At 47.2% G+C, this 14,564-nt stretch overlaps 1 protein-coding gene across 1 annotated transcript in view; it reads right to left on the bottom strand.

Annotated features, from left to right (window-relative positions):
• Positions 1-14,564, bottom strand: part of LOC130296518 (oocyte zinc finger protein XlCOF6-like) — a 208,051-nt gene that overhangs the window by 89,111 nt on the left and 104,376 nt on the right. The window lies entirely within an intron of this gene.

The following is a 14,564-nucleotide window of genomic DNA, read 5'->3' on the forward strand; positions in this document are numbered from 1 at the left end:
TAAAAGAACCGCATATGGTTCGCATACGGTTTTCCAACCGGAAACGTGGTCGACAGCGTTTTTGCCTACGGTTTAAAAATCGGCAAAACCGTATCTGAGGCAAAACGGATGCAACCGTACACAACATTTGGAATACTGTTTACAATGCGTTCTCTATGCATACGGTTTCGGATACGGTCGTATACGTTTTTTTGCGGAAAACCGTTTACGGTTACCGTATTTGAAAAACGTGGTGTGAACCCAGCCTTAGGGAGATTCGCTCCCTTGAATCCCTTACAGCCTCCCTTAATAATACCCTACCTGTGTTTCTGTCTGTGTGGGAACCATGGGATAGCTTCGTAGACAGGCAACCCCTTTAGCTTCCCCCTTCCTTGTGTTGGGGGACTTAACCATCTCCCCCCCCACTCACCCCCTTGTTTTCTCCCTCTCTTGGTTTCCTTGTCTTTTGTGTTTGAGGAGTCCTTGTCCTTGTCTGTTTTGTCGTGTTGGGATTTCCTTCTCTTCTTTACCTTTAATTTTTATTGGAGCGTTCCTCTGATGAGATATTGAGAGTAGCCTCCCTGGGTTTACTCTGGACTCTTATGGTTGCCTATGCACTATCTTGTTTAATGCTACCCAAATGTTTGCTCTGTTACGGACTTCTTGTATCTCACTGATTTTTCATGGTGTGATTCTGTTTTTGTATTGTACACTTTTGAAAACTTTAATAAAAATTTACAGTAAAAAAAAAAAAAAAAAAGAAATGCACATGGAACTGCACTAAAGACATTTTGGACACAACAATGTGACACTTACCAGTCAATCATGTATATGAATCTGCATTCTCGGGTCCGTACAGTGTCCAGCATCGGCCCCTCACGGATGAAGAATGAGCACGAGCAGTGTTATTTCTCCTCAGTGCTGCACTCTGGTGGACAATGGTTATGACATCACATGTGTGACACGCTGCTCCTCCTGGGAGTTCTATTTCAGTAGTGTTGCTCTCTGATTTGCTGAAAAAAAAGCTTTTTAACATATTCTGCATGACTGTTATCTAAGCGATTTTTGGCAATTTTTATAAAAATAGCGCTACTAATAGCGTGGGTGAATTATATTTGTTTCTCCTAACCAGACACTCAGTATTTGTAATATCATTTGGCGGCCCCAACAGCCTGGGCCCATAGGTTTCTTACACAGATCAGTGCGGCTCCAGGAGGCTCAATGAGCAATGAACATCGCTGGCTGCCGGGACGTCTGACGAGTGACGCCTCTGAAGTTGCCAGTTTAACCCCTTAAGGTCCCAGGACGTACTAGTACGTCGTGGTGTTTCTCCGGTCTCTGCCGCGCCCCGGGCAGAGATCGGAAGCGGATGCCTGCTGAAATGCTTCAGCAGGCATCCAGGGCAAACGCCGAGGGGGGCCATGTAGGCCCCCCATGTCGGCGATCGCCGCAAATCGCAAGGGAAATCGCCCTTGCGATCTGCGGCGATACCGGGCTGATCGGGTCTCTGGGACCCGACCACCCGGTAATTTTGCATGATCCCTTGTTGTCACAGACAGCCAGGACCATGCTAACGTATAGGAGCGAGGTGGCAAGCCTGCCACCTCCTCCTATTCCCTGCGATCCGTCGGTTAGTTAACCGTCCAATCGCAGGGGGGGGGGGGGCGGTTACTTCCTCCCGTCCTGCCCGGCCCCTTGAAGTCCGGAGAGGACGGGAGGAAGACCGGAGGACGCGGCGGGGGACGGGGGAGTGCTGGGGACCGGCCCCGGTACTTACCTCGTCCCTGAAGACCCGGATCCCGGCGAGGAAGATGGCGGCGGCGGCGACAGGTGAGTTGATCTTCAGCCGCGGTCGGGCCCTTTACAGCAATGCACGTCGCCGTAAAGCGACATGCATTGCTGTAATGGGACCCTGTAAACTACAACTCCCAGCATGCCCAGACAGCCCTTGGCGTCTGGGCATGCTGGGAGTTGCAGTTTTGCAACATCTGGAGGTCCACAGTTTGGAGACCACTGTGCCCTTCCAGATGTTGCAAAACTACACATCCTCAGCATGCCCTTACTGTCCAGGCATGCTGGGAGTTGTAGTTCTGTAACATCTGGCCCTTCAGATGTTGCAGAACTACAACTCCCAGCATGCCTGGACAGTTTTGGCATACTGGGGGTTGTAGTTTTGCAACATCTGGAGGGCTGCGGCTGGGACACCACTACACAGTGGTCCCCAAACTGTTCTCCTCCAGCTGTTACGTAACCACTACTCCCAATATGCCCTTCGGCTGCCGGGGCATGCTGGGAGTTGTGGTTTTGCAACAACTGGAGGCACACTGGTTGGGAAACATTGTCTGTTTCCTAACTCAGTGTTTCCCAACCCGTGTGCCTCCAGCTGTTGCAAAACTATAACTGCCAGCATGCACTGATAGACTGTGCATGCTGGGAGTTGTAGTTTTGCACCAGCTGGAGGTCTCCCCCTGTGAATGTACAGGGTACATTCACATGGGCAGGGGGCTTACAGTGAGTATCAGGCTGCAAGTTTGCGATGCAGCAAATTTTGCGCGGCAGCTCAAACTCGTAGCGGGAAACTCGCTGTAATCCCCCGCCCGTGTGACTGTCCCCTAAAAACACTACACTACACTAACACAAAATAAAATAAAAAGTAAAAAACACTACATATACACATACCCCTACACAGCCCCCCTCCCCTCCCCAATAAAAATGAAAATGCCACTGTTTCCAAAATGGAGCCTCCAGCTGTTGCAAAACAACAACTCCCAGTATTGCCGGAAAGCCGTTGACTGTCCAAGCATGCTGGGAGTTTTGCAACAGCTGGAGGCACCCTGTTTGGGAATCGTTGGCGTAGAATACCCCTATGTCCACCCCTATGCAAATCCCTAATTCAGGCCTCAAATGCGCATGGCGCTCTCTCACTTCGGAGCCCTGTCGTATTTTAAGGCAACAGTTTAGGGCCACATATGGGGTATCGCCGTACTCGGCAGAAATTGCCTAACAAATTTTGGGGGGCTTTTTCTCCTTTCACCCCTTATGAAAAGGGGAAGTTGGGGTCTACACCAGCATGTTGGTGTAAAAAAAAAATTTTTTACACTAACATGCTGGTGTTGCCCTATACTTTTAATTTTGACAAGAGGTAAAGGGGAAAAAAGCCCCCCAAAATTTGTAATGCAGTTCCTCCCGACTACAGAGATACCCCATATGTGGGCGCAAAGTGCTCTGGAGGCGCACAACAAGGCCCAGAAGGGAGAGTGCGCCATGTACATTTGAGGTGATTTGCACAGGGGTGGCTGATTGTTACAGCGGTTTTGACAAACGCAAAAAAGAAAAAAAAACATCATGTGACCCCATTTCGGAAACTACACCCCTCACAGAATGTAATGAGGGGTGCAGTGAGAATTTACACCCCACAGGTGTCTGACGGATCTTTGGAACAATGGGCTGTGCAAATAAAAAAATTTGTACAGCCCACTGTTCCAAAGATCTGACAGACACCAGTGGGGGGTAAATGCTCGCTGTACCCCTTGTTACGTTCCTCAAGGGGTCTAGTTTCCAAAATGGTATGCCATGTGGGGGTTATTTTGCTGTCCTGGCACCATAGGGGCTTCTTAAATGTGACATGCCCCCGAGCAAAATTTGCTCTCAAAAAGCCAAATATGACTCCTTCTCTTCTGAGCATTGTAGTTCGCCCGTAATGCACTTCATGCCAACTTATGGGGTACCTCCATACTCAGAAGAGATGGGGTTACAAATTTTGGGGGGTATTTTCTGCTATTAACCCTTGCAAAAATGTGAAATTTGGGGGGAAACACACATTTTTTTACATATGCAAAAGTCGTGAAACACCTGTGGGGTATTAAGGCTCACTTAATTCCTTGTTACGTTTCTCATGGGGTCTAGTTTCCAAAATGGTATGGCATGTGTTTTTTTTTTGCTGTTCTGGCACCATAGGGGCTTCCTAAATGCAACATGCCCCCCAAAAACCATTTCTGAAAAACGTACTCTCCAAAATCCCCTTGTCGCTCCTTCGCTTCTGAGCCCTCTACTGCGCCCGCCGAACACTTTACATAGACATATGAGGTATGTCCTTACTCGAGAGAAATTGGGCTACAAATACAAGTATAAATTTTCTCCTTTTACCCCTTGTAAAAATTCAAAAATTGGGTCTACAAGAAAATGCAAGTGTAAAAAATGAAGATTGTGAATTTTCTCCTTCACTTTGCTGCTATTTCTGTGAAACACCTAAAGGGTTAAAACGCTGACTGAATGTCATTTTGAATACTTTGGGGGGTGCGGTTTTTATAATGGGGTCATTTGTGGGGTATTTCTAATGGGAAGACCCTTCAAATCCACTTCAAACCTGAACTGGTCCCTGAAAAATAGTGAGTTTGAAGATTTTGTGAAAAATTCGAAAATTGCTGCTGAACTTTGAAGCCCTCTGATGTCTTCCAAAAATAAAAAAAAGTCAATTTTATGATGCAAACATAAAGTAGACATATTGTATATGTGAATAAAATAAAATAAATATTTGGAATATCCATTTTCCTTACAAGCAGAGAGCTTCAAAGTTCGAAAAATGCTAAATTTTCACATTTTTCATCAAATTTTGGGATTTTTCACCAAGAAAGGATGCAAGTTACCACAAAATTTTACCACTACGTTAAAGTAGAATATGTCACGAAAAAACAATCTCGGAATCAGATTGATAAGTAAAAGCATTCCAGAGTTATTAATGTTTAAAGTGACAGTGGTCAGATGTTCAAAAAATGGCCGGGTCCTAAGGTGTAAAATGGCTGGGTCCTTAAGGGGTTAAGATCAGGCAGCATGGGCCGAGACTGAAATACATCAGTGATCCCCTGTGGCTGTCAGGGCATGCTGAGAGTTGTAGTTTTGCAACAGCTGGACGGACGTCTGACGGAAGGGGGGGGGAGGGGAAAGGATAAAGCAATGTGGGCTTTGAAAAACACCACACATAATTCATAACCTCAGCCCAAGCCTTGGAACAGAAAATTTTTGTTTGAGGTTTTTTCTGGCCAGATAAAAAAAAAACACCAAAAAACTGCTCCCTCATTTCTTTTCTCCCAAGTTGCCATCTTTGTGGTCTTTTTGTCAAAAACACTGGGGGAGATATATCAAAATCTGTGAAGAGGAAAAGTTGCTAAGTTGCCCATAACAACCAATCAGATTGCTTCTTTCATTTTTTTAAAAGCCTCTGATTGGTTGCTATGGGCAACTGGTCAACTTTTCCTCCTCACAGGTTTTCATACATCTCCCCCAATGTGTATTATTATGATAGACGTTTGCCCCCTCCACCGGCTTTTCTTAAAGGGGTAGTCCAGTGGTGAAAAACGTATCCCCTATCCTAAGGATAGGGGATAAGTTTGAGATCGCGGGGGGTCCGACCCCTGGGGGCCCCTGTGATCTCTCTGTACGGGGGCCAGGCTCTCCGCCGAGATAGCGGGTGTCGACCTCTGCACGTAGCGGCGGCCGACACGCCCCCTCAATACATCTCTATGGCAGAGCCGTAGATTGCCAAAGGCAGCGCTTTGGCTCTGCCATAGAGTTGTATTGAGGGGGCTTGTCGGCCGCCGCTTCGTGCAGAGGTTGACACGCCCCCTTCCCGCGGGCTGTCGGGGCTCCGTACAGGAGATCGCAGGGGGCCCCAGCGGTCGGACCCCCCCGCGATCTCAAACTGATCCCCTATCCTTAGGATAGGGGATAAGTTGTTCACCACTGGACTACTCCTTTAAGTCATGTGATCACAAGTCGTGTGACTCTTTCATCATGTGACTCAAGGATTTCGAGTGAAAAATTGAAAAACGTCAAAACTTAATGTGGTGTCAGACGGGGTAATGTGTGATTAACCATTTTGTGACGCCAGGGTGTGGTTGACCTACACACCACCTGAGGTAGACCAGCTTCTCCTGTGCCAGGCACGGAGCAAATAATTACTCCGACGCAAGGTTACGGATAACTGGTTTGCTTTACTGAGGTTGAAAAGATGGTACAATCCATTACAGCTCAGATTAGCGTGAAGGAGTTGCAGGGTGAATTTAGGGAAGCTTATCAGCTTGCTGGGACTTATAGTTGATTGTGCTGTATATGACTGACTTGACTTGTATGCAGCCCACGCTTTACGGGAGTTACTTTGATTGGAATTATATCCCCAGACTGTAGGCTTACCGCAAGGCTTTGACTTTCACCTGGGTAGTGGGGTTAACTGGTAGTAGATGCCTGGTTGCTGGACTAGGCCTCAGGCCTCCTTTCAGATCTACCTCACAGACAGACTTCATCCTCACCAAACTGTACCTCAGCAAAGAACTGAACCCTGAACTCTAGCTACAGTATACAAGGAGACAATTTAGAGCATTCCCATTGGCCAGATAAGTCACATGTTCACCTCTTCATATTCCCCTTAACAACAAGGTCCTTAGCAACAAGAGATTTAAGGCAACAAGTGCATAGAAAATACAAATAAATTAACCTTTATATGACAGTACATTATATTATGAAATATAGAGAGTTCTAAGGAGAGTAGGCCCATGATGGACATTGAAGCAGCATCTGCCACACAGGATGGGCAGGAGTACAGAAGAACACCTAATTCTGTACTGGGTCACCACAATAATAAAAAAAAAGAAACAACCATACTCTCAGCATCCCACAAATTTGATAGCCTAAAAATGCCATAAAAGGATGAATAAAACCCTATTAGTGTTAAAATGATTCCCAACTTATAGAGGTTTTAATTTGTTTTACTTCTGTTAAAAAATTATAACTTTTCGCACAAAAATTAGTTTGTGTAAAATTGTCATTTTCTGACCCTATTACTTTTTTTTATTTTTCGTATACGGGGATGTGTGAGGGTTAGTTTCTTTGCGCTGTGATCTGTACTTTTTATCGGTACCATTTTGGTTTTAACAGGACTTTTTGATCCCTTTTTATAATTATTTTTTTGGACCGTGTGGTTGTTGAGCAGTTTAAATGACATTATCTTTTTTATTTGGACACTTACACACACGGCAATACCACATATGTTTATGTTTAATTTGTTGACATTTTTTTTTTTCAATGTCAAAAGGGGGGGGGGAGTGATTTAAACTTTTAATAGGGAAGGGGTTGTTTACTTTTTTTTTTTTTTACACTATTTTATAGTCCAGACTATTTTATTTATCTTTAGATTGCATACACTGTTCAAGACTATGCCATAGCATAGCATTCATCAGTGTTATCGGTGCTCTGCTGCACTAGCCTGACTTGGCTGACTGGAGCTTCAGAGCAACAATAGGACGGCAAGGTGGCAGGTGAGGGCCCTCCTGCTGTCCTCTAAGCTGATTGGGACACTGCGGTTTTACTGTGGGGGTCACGATCAGCTCCGCTGAGCTGCCGTGACTGTTTTATTTTATATGTGATCAACTTTGATAGAGTCGTCTAAGGGGTTAATGCCAGCCTTCACCGCGATCGGTGATGTCCGGCATTAGCCACGGGTCCCGACGGCTGATAGCCACCGGGACCACCCTGCTATGACGCAGGGTCAGCTCCTGAGCGCGCATCATAGAAGGGGAGCAGGCGCAGGGCGTACAGGTACGCCCTTCGTCCTTGAGGTGTTAAACTTCAGCAAGTTGTCTTGACTACGTCTATATGCCTAAATGCATTGAGTTGCTGCTATGGTTGCCACTTTTCTTGCCAAAAAAAAATTCCGGCCATGCTCATTTGCGTAGTTAATTATATATGCGTGACATCACAGGATACACATATGCGGGGAAAATTTTGTCCTATTCTGACCCCTATAAACTTTTTTTTATTTCTCCTTATACAGGCCTGTATGAGGGCTTATTTTTTTGCGCCTCGGTCTGTATTAACAGAACCATTTTTGTTTTGATGTGACTTTTTGATCACTTTTTTTTTTTAAGTTCAAGTGTTTCAATTAGTTACTAACTACAACTCCCAGCGTGCCCTGATACAGCCTGTGGCTCAGCAGCTTCCCCAAACAAAAACTACAACTCCCAGCATGTTGGACTATACAGTAGTATATAGTATAGGTCAGTGTTTCCCAACCTGTAGGTTACCTAGCCGAATAGGCATAGGTAGCCCTGACTGTGGGGACGAAAGGGTTAAGAAGCAGGAAGCAGACAGTAACCCTCCCACTCCAGCACCTGCAGGCAGCTCTCCCTCTTGTGTTCCAGCATCCAAGGTGAGAGTATCCCCTGTGATGGCTGACGAGCAGTTTTGGTGTGGGTTCCGGGAGCAGGTGCTGGCTGATGCTTCCCTTATCCCCCGCATTTTAGCGGAGCTCGGGGACGCTGCTGCGGTACGTGCCCCGGCTCCTGTTAGCTCCCCTATTGCAGCCCCTGTTACTATGTTGTCGGCTCCGGCCCCGCGGGGCCGACGTACTTCTAGACAGAGGCGTCCCCCCTCCAGGCTTAGCCCCAGTCCCCCTCACCTTCCTAGCGGTGCCCGGCATGCTGGGGAGGCCACGCGCACGGCACCTGGATCCCGGGCCTCCGCTGGCAGCGTGGGTCCGGCGAGGTGTCGGGCGGTAGCTCCGCCCCTTCCGGTTTCGGCTCCCAGCACTTCCCGGCGCGATTTCTCAGCTTTAGCAAGTGCTGAGTCTCGCTCTTCAGTTGTACGCCAGGTAATGGGTGCACAGGCCTCCCATAACTCACAGGCATCCTCCTCAGCTGATGAGGTGCCTGGTACCCCCCCCTGTTTTCCCGGGTCCCAGTGTGATTACAATAGCAGGCAGTAGCTCTACTAGTCTCCCTGAAAATGCCCCCTTGCTGCCTGCTGCAATAGAATCTATGGATGTGGGTAGTGAGCCTTTATTTGAAGATGCTGTAGAGGTGGTGGGGGTGGGGCAGGGGTTGCTGCCTCCTGTCTCTCAGGCTACATTTTTAACCCCTGCACTGCAGCTATCTAGTGCCCCCAGCTCCTTGCATAACCCCCCCCTCCTGTAAATGACGGGATTCCGAAGGAGGATTCCTCGGTTTCATACGTGTCTTTTGACCGGGCAGTGGCATTAGTGCGGGGAGCGGGGCCTGCGGCCTTAATGGCGAAGTCCGATATTGAATCGGCTTTTCGCTTTCTCCCTGTACATCCGGAGTGTTTTCATTTGTTGGGTTGTCGTATGGATGGTGATTTCTATTATGATGTTTGTTTGCCCATGGGTTGTTCTATCTCATGTCACTATTTCGAAATGTTCAGTACGTTTTTGGAATGGGTAGTACGTTTTGAGACGGGCTGTTCATCGGTGATTCACTATTTGGACGACTTTTTGTTTGTTGCCCCTGCGGGTTCCCCCAGATGTGGTTTCCTGTTAAGTACTTTTCGTTTTTTGATGCAACGTTTTGGTGTTCCGCTGTCTGCGGATAAGACGGAAGGTCCGGCCACGGTAATGTCTTTTTTGGGTATTGAGATTGATTCGGTGGCTATGGTTTTTCGCTTGCCTTCTGCCAAGTTGGAGATTATGTTGCAATGGGTTGAATGTTTTTGTGAGGCGAAGAAAGTTACTCTTCGGCAGATGCAGGTGCTCTTGGGGCACTTGGTTTTTGCCTGTCGGGTAATGCCGATGGGTAGAGTTTTTTCTAGACGTTTGTCTTTGGCGACCAGGGGAGTTGCCCTCCCTGGTCACCGGATCCGTATCTCTTGGTGCCTGAGGTCTGATTTGTTGGTGTGGCGGGAGTTCCTGCGGTGTTACAATGGCCATCCCTGTTGGCAGGCAGAGGAGGTCTGCAGCGGTGAACTGCAGCTTTTCACGGATGCTGCAGGGTCGGTTGGTTTTGGAGCCTTTTTTGCTGGTGAGTGGTGCGCGGAGGCGTGGCCACCGGATTGGGAAGAGAGGGGTTGGTGCCGTTATTGACGTTATTGGAACTTTTTCCTATCATTGTGGCTGTTGAGCTGTGGGGTGGTCGTTTTAGTAACCAAAGGGTTTGTTTTTGGACGGACAATGCGAGTGTGATGCATTGCATTAATGGCTTGTCTTCCTCTTCTCTTCCTGTTTTGTCGCTTTTACGTCACTTGGTTCTTCGTTGTTTGGAATTCAATATTTGGTTCCGGGCTCGGCATGTCCCGGGTGTTGATAATGTTATTGCTGATTCTTTGTCTCGCTTTCAGTTCCAGGACTTCAGGAGGTTGTGCCCGATGGCAGAGCTGGAGGGTCGACCGTGCCCGCCTTTGGTCTGGGGCCTAGTGACAGGAGATTGATGCCATTGCTGGAATCGTCGATGGTGGCCTCTACGTGGTCAGGACATGGTAAGGCGTGGAAGGAGTGGTGTCTTTTGGTGTCTGGGCGAAATGTGTCTGGGTGTTCTGATTCGAGATTGGAGGTAACTGTGGACTACTTATTGTCATTGCGCGCTTCAAATTTTTCTGCTTTAGTGGCGCGGCGCAGGCTGGCGGGGGTTAGTTTTTATTTTCGCTTGCTGGGATGGGAAGATGTTACAAAACGTTTTTTGATTCAGCAATCACTGAAGGGATGGCAGCGTACTCATGTCCGCAGGGAACAGCGGCGCCCGGTTTCTTATCCTTTGCTTGTCTCGCTAGTACAGGCATCGGTCAGTTGCTGTTGTTCTCCTTTTGAATCTGCCTTATACTACGCTGCTTTTTGTGTTGCGTTTTTTGGTGCTCTGCGGGTTGGGGAGCTGGTTCCTTCCGCTAAGCAGGGTTCTGGTGGGTTGCTTTTTGAGGATGTGGTTTGCTCCAACGGTGTTTTGCAGCTGCGTATTCGACGGTCAAAAACCGATCAGGCGGGAACAGGAGCTTGGATTCGCCTTCAGTCGGTTGATGGCCCAGCTTGCCCGGTGCGGGCTGTCTCCGCCTATTTATTGCTTCGTGTTTCTGGCAGATAATTTTTCTCTCATGCTGATGGTTCGGCTTTATCCCGTTTTCAATTCCAGTCGCTGTTCAAGCGATGTCTGCAATACGCGGGGCCCCCCCCTTCCGAATTCGGAACACATTCCTTTCGGATTGGGGCGGCTACGGAAGCGTCCAGGGCAGGATTGTCCGTGTCTGATATTCAGCGTATTGGGCGTTGGCGCTCGGATTGCTATGCTGATGATGTGCGCCCTGAATTGTTGCTTTAACCTGTTTTTTCCTTTTAGATCCTCCGGTTGCTACGGTTGTGTTCTTGGGCCACTCCTATGTTCATCGGGCGGCACAGCGAGCGGCCTGCCGCCCTGGAGGGAGATCGTTGGGTTTCCATCAGGTCGATGCCCAATGGAGGGGAATTCCAGGTATGAGATGGCCTCAAGTGCTTTCGGAGACGGTGGACCTGTCCGATAGGCTGAGATCGGGAGTTGTTTTGGTTGTCCACGCGGGTGGCAACGACCTATGTTTCACTAGGGTCCCCGAGTTGATAACCATTATGAAAGCAGATGTGGAGCGGCTCAGGGTTTTTTTCTCCGAGATGGTTCTGGTGTGGTCGGAGATTGTTCCGCGGGTCAAATGGCAGGGTGCCAGGGATGCAGAGGCAATTGAGCGGTCCCGCCGTTTAGTTAACTCCAGGATGGCGAGGTTTGTTCGGTCTAAGGGCGGAGTGGTGGTTAGGCACAGGGAGCTTGAAGGGGATAATAGGAGGTTTATGATCAGCGATGGTGTCCACCTCAACGATATTGGGCTGGACATCTTCCTTTCTGGTCTTCAAGATGGCGTTGAACAGGCCCTTTTTGTATTGAGTGGGGGTCGGAGCTCCGTGTAGGAGTACACGGGCTCCTTCTGTGGCGTAAAGGAAGATTATTTTGGGAGTGTTAAGGTGCCGAAGGCAGCACATGCACGCTGTGGAGACAGTGGGGCATACTGCTTCGGCTGAAGCAGTACTTCGGCAATAAAAGTTGTGTATTTCATGGTTACTGCTATGCAGTGTTATATTTATTTAACAGAGTTACATATATTTAAATAAATGAGCTGTGACCACCACCCAGCCCACTTAAAAGGTTCATGAGTGTCAGTGTTTTATTTCAGAGTGGGAGAATTTAGATTTAAGATCTGTTTAGAAGGTTTGTCCATACAGTCAGGGGTGTCTCCAGCTGTTGCAAAACTACAACTCCCAGCATGCCCGGACAGCCAACGGCTGTCCGGGCATGCTGGGAGTTGTAGTCTTGCAATAAGTGGAGTTGCTCTGGTTTGGGAAACACTGGTATAGGTTATGGTGCAAGATTCCGGGGTTGGGGGATTGGTTGGATAAATACCGGCCATTGCATTGCCGGTATTTTTAATATAAAAGCACCGGCAGGGTGGCCAAAATACCGTCTGTGACAGTAAAATACCAGCCAGGTGGTGGTAACCCTAGTTGCTGCCATGTGATTGGCCTAAGTGTAGGTGAGCAGAAACAGCAGCCGACATAATAGACATGAGGATGGGTTAACATAGGGGGACATTTATCAAAACCTGTGCAAAGGAAAAGCTGACCAGTTGCCCATAGCAACCAATCAAATCGCTTCTTTCACTTAAAAAAAAAAAAAAATGGTCTAAACTGAAAATGAAAGAAGCGATCTGATTGGTTGCTATGGGCAACTGGTCAACTTTTCATCTGCATAGGTTTTGATAAATCTCCCCCATAGATACTATACAGGGAATGGAGACTTAGGGTACGTTCACACGTGCAGATTTTCAGCGGATTTTACGCTGCGGATCCGCTGGTGAAGGCCCGCTCTATGCTGGCTTTACATGTGCCTGCTCGTAGTGGCGATACGCCGCTACCAGCAGGCACACTGTGATTGCGAGTCGCAGTATACTCGCACATCGCGGGAGCTCTCTGCCTAGCTCAGAGGAGGGAGAGCAGCGACGTGCGAGTACGCCCGCAGAGGTGTATTGCCGCTACCAGCAGGCACATGTAAAGCCAACATAGAGCGGGGCCTTCACCAGCGGATCCGCAGCTAAATACGCTGCGAAAATCCGCGCGTGTGAACATACCCTTAGGACCAGGGGACCATAAGGCCTCATTCACACGGAGGAATTTCCGAGCGGAATCCAGCAGAAAAAAATCTGGCTTGGAATTTCCATTGCAGCAGAGTCCCATTGTTTTCAAGGAATTCTGCTGCACCATGCATGGCAATTCCTTCTGCGGGATATGCACAGAGTCTTTGGAGATGGCGCATTTCCGAACGGTCCTAGCGCCAGAATGTTCTGCGGGTGCCCCCTGTCTGCGGAAAAAATTACACCAGAATCCTGGCACATATGCAATAGTAAATTAGTGCCCACACATGTCCCCTCAAACACAAGGGGGTGCATGTGGATAATTCAAATATGAACAGGTTAAAGGAGTACTCCTGTGAAAACCTTTTTTCTTTTAAATCAACTGGTGGCAGAAAGTTAAACATATTTGTAAATTACTTCTATTAAAAAATCTTAATCCTTCCATTACTTATTAGCTGCTGAATGCTACAGAGGAAATTCCTTTCTTTTTGGAACACTGATGACATCACGAGCACAGTGCTCTCTGCTGACATCTCTGTCCATTTTAGCAACCATGCATAGCAGATGTATGTTAAGGGCAGCATGGTGGCTCAGTGGTTAGCACTGCTTCCTTGCAGTGCTGGGGACTTGGGTTCAAATCCCACTAAGGACAACAATAAATAAAGCGTTATTATAATAACGTCAGCAGAGAGAACTGTGGTCATGATGTCATCAGAGAGTATTCCAAAAAGAAAAGAATTTCCTCTGTAGTATTCAGCAGCTAATAAGTACAGGAAGGATTAAGATTTTTTAATAGAAGTAATTTACAAATATGCTTAACTTTCTGCCACCAGTTGATTTAAAAGAAAAAAGGTTTTCACCGGAGTACCCCTTTAACACAAGGAATACTTTTGCTGTTCTGCGGTTTTATATCAAACTATATGTAGTCGTAGCTGATATCTCGACATTTATATTCCTTGCCTACGTTGTAGTTTAGCGTCTTGCTCTCTGCTGCCACCTCTGTCCATGTCAGGAACTGATCAGAGAGATTTGTTATGGGGATTTGCTGCTGCTCTGGACAGTTCCTGACACAGACAGAGGTGGCAGCAGAGAGCACTGTGGTCAGACTGGAAAGAACTACACAACTTCCTCTTGAGCATACAGCAGCTGATAAGTACTGGAAGGGTTAGATTTTTTATGTAGACGTAATTTACAAATGTGTTTAGCTTTCTGGCACCAGTACATAAAAAAAAATCCCACCGGAGTATCCCTTTAACAAGTGACAGAACTGTGGAAGTTAAAAATAAATAAAAATTAAAATTTAAAATAAAAAGTCAGGCATAACCACATTTAAAAAAAAAAAAAAAAAAAAAAAAAAAAAACTTTATTGCAAGATAAAGACAATTTTGATATAAAGTGGTTTCCTAAATTTTGTCATACAAAAGCAGGGGGTATATCAAACAAGGTGGCAGCTTCCGGTCAGTAATAGTTCACATGTACATGTTTAAAAGGGGTTATCCAGGAATAAGAAAACAGAGCTAACTTCTTTCAAAAACCGCTCCCCGACTGTCTCCAGGTTGGGTGTGGTTCTGCAGCTCAGTTCCATTGAAGTGAATAGAGCCCAGTTGTAATACCACACACAACCTGGGGACAGACTGGGAGCAGTTTTTGAAAGAAATATGCTTTGT

This window comes from Hyla sarda, chromosome 1, assembly GCF_029499605.1.
Source record: "Hyla sarda isolate aHylSar1 chromosome 1, aHylSar1.hap1, whole genome shotgun sequence".
Taxonomy (NCBI): domain Eukaryota; kingdom Metazoa; phylum Chordata; class Amphibia; order Anura; family Hylidae; genus Hyla; species Hyla sarda.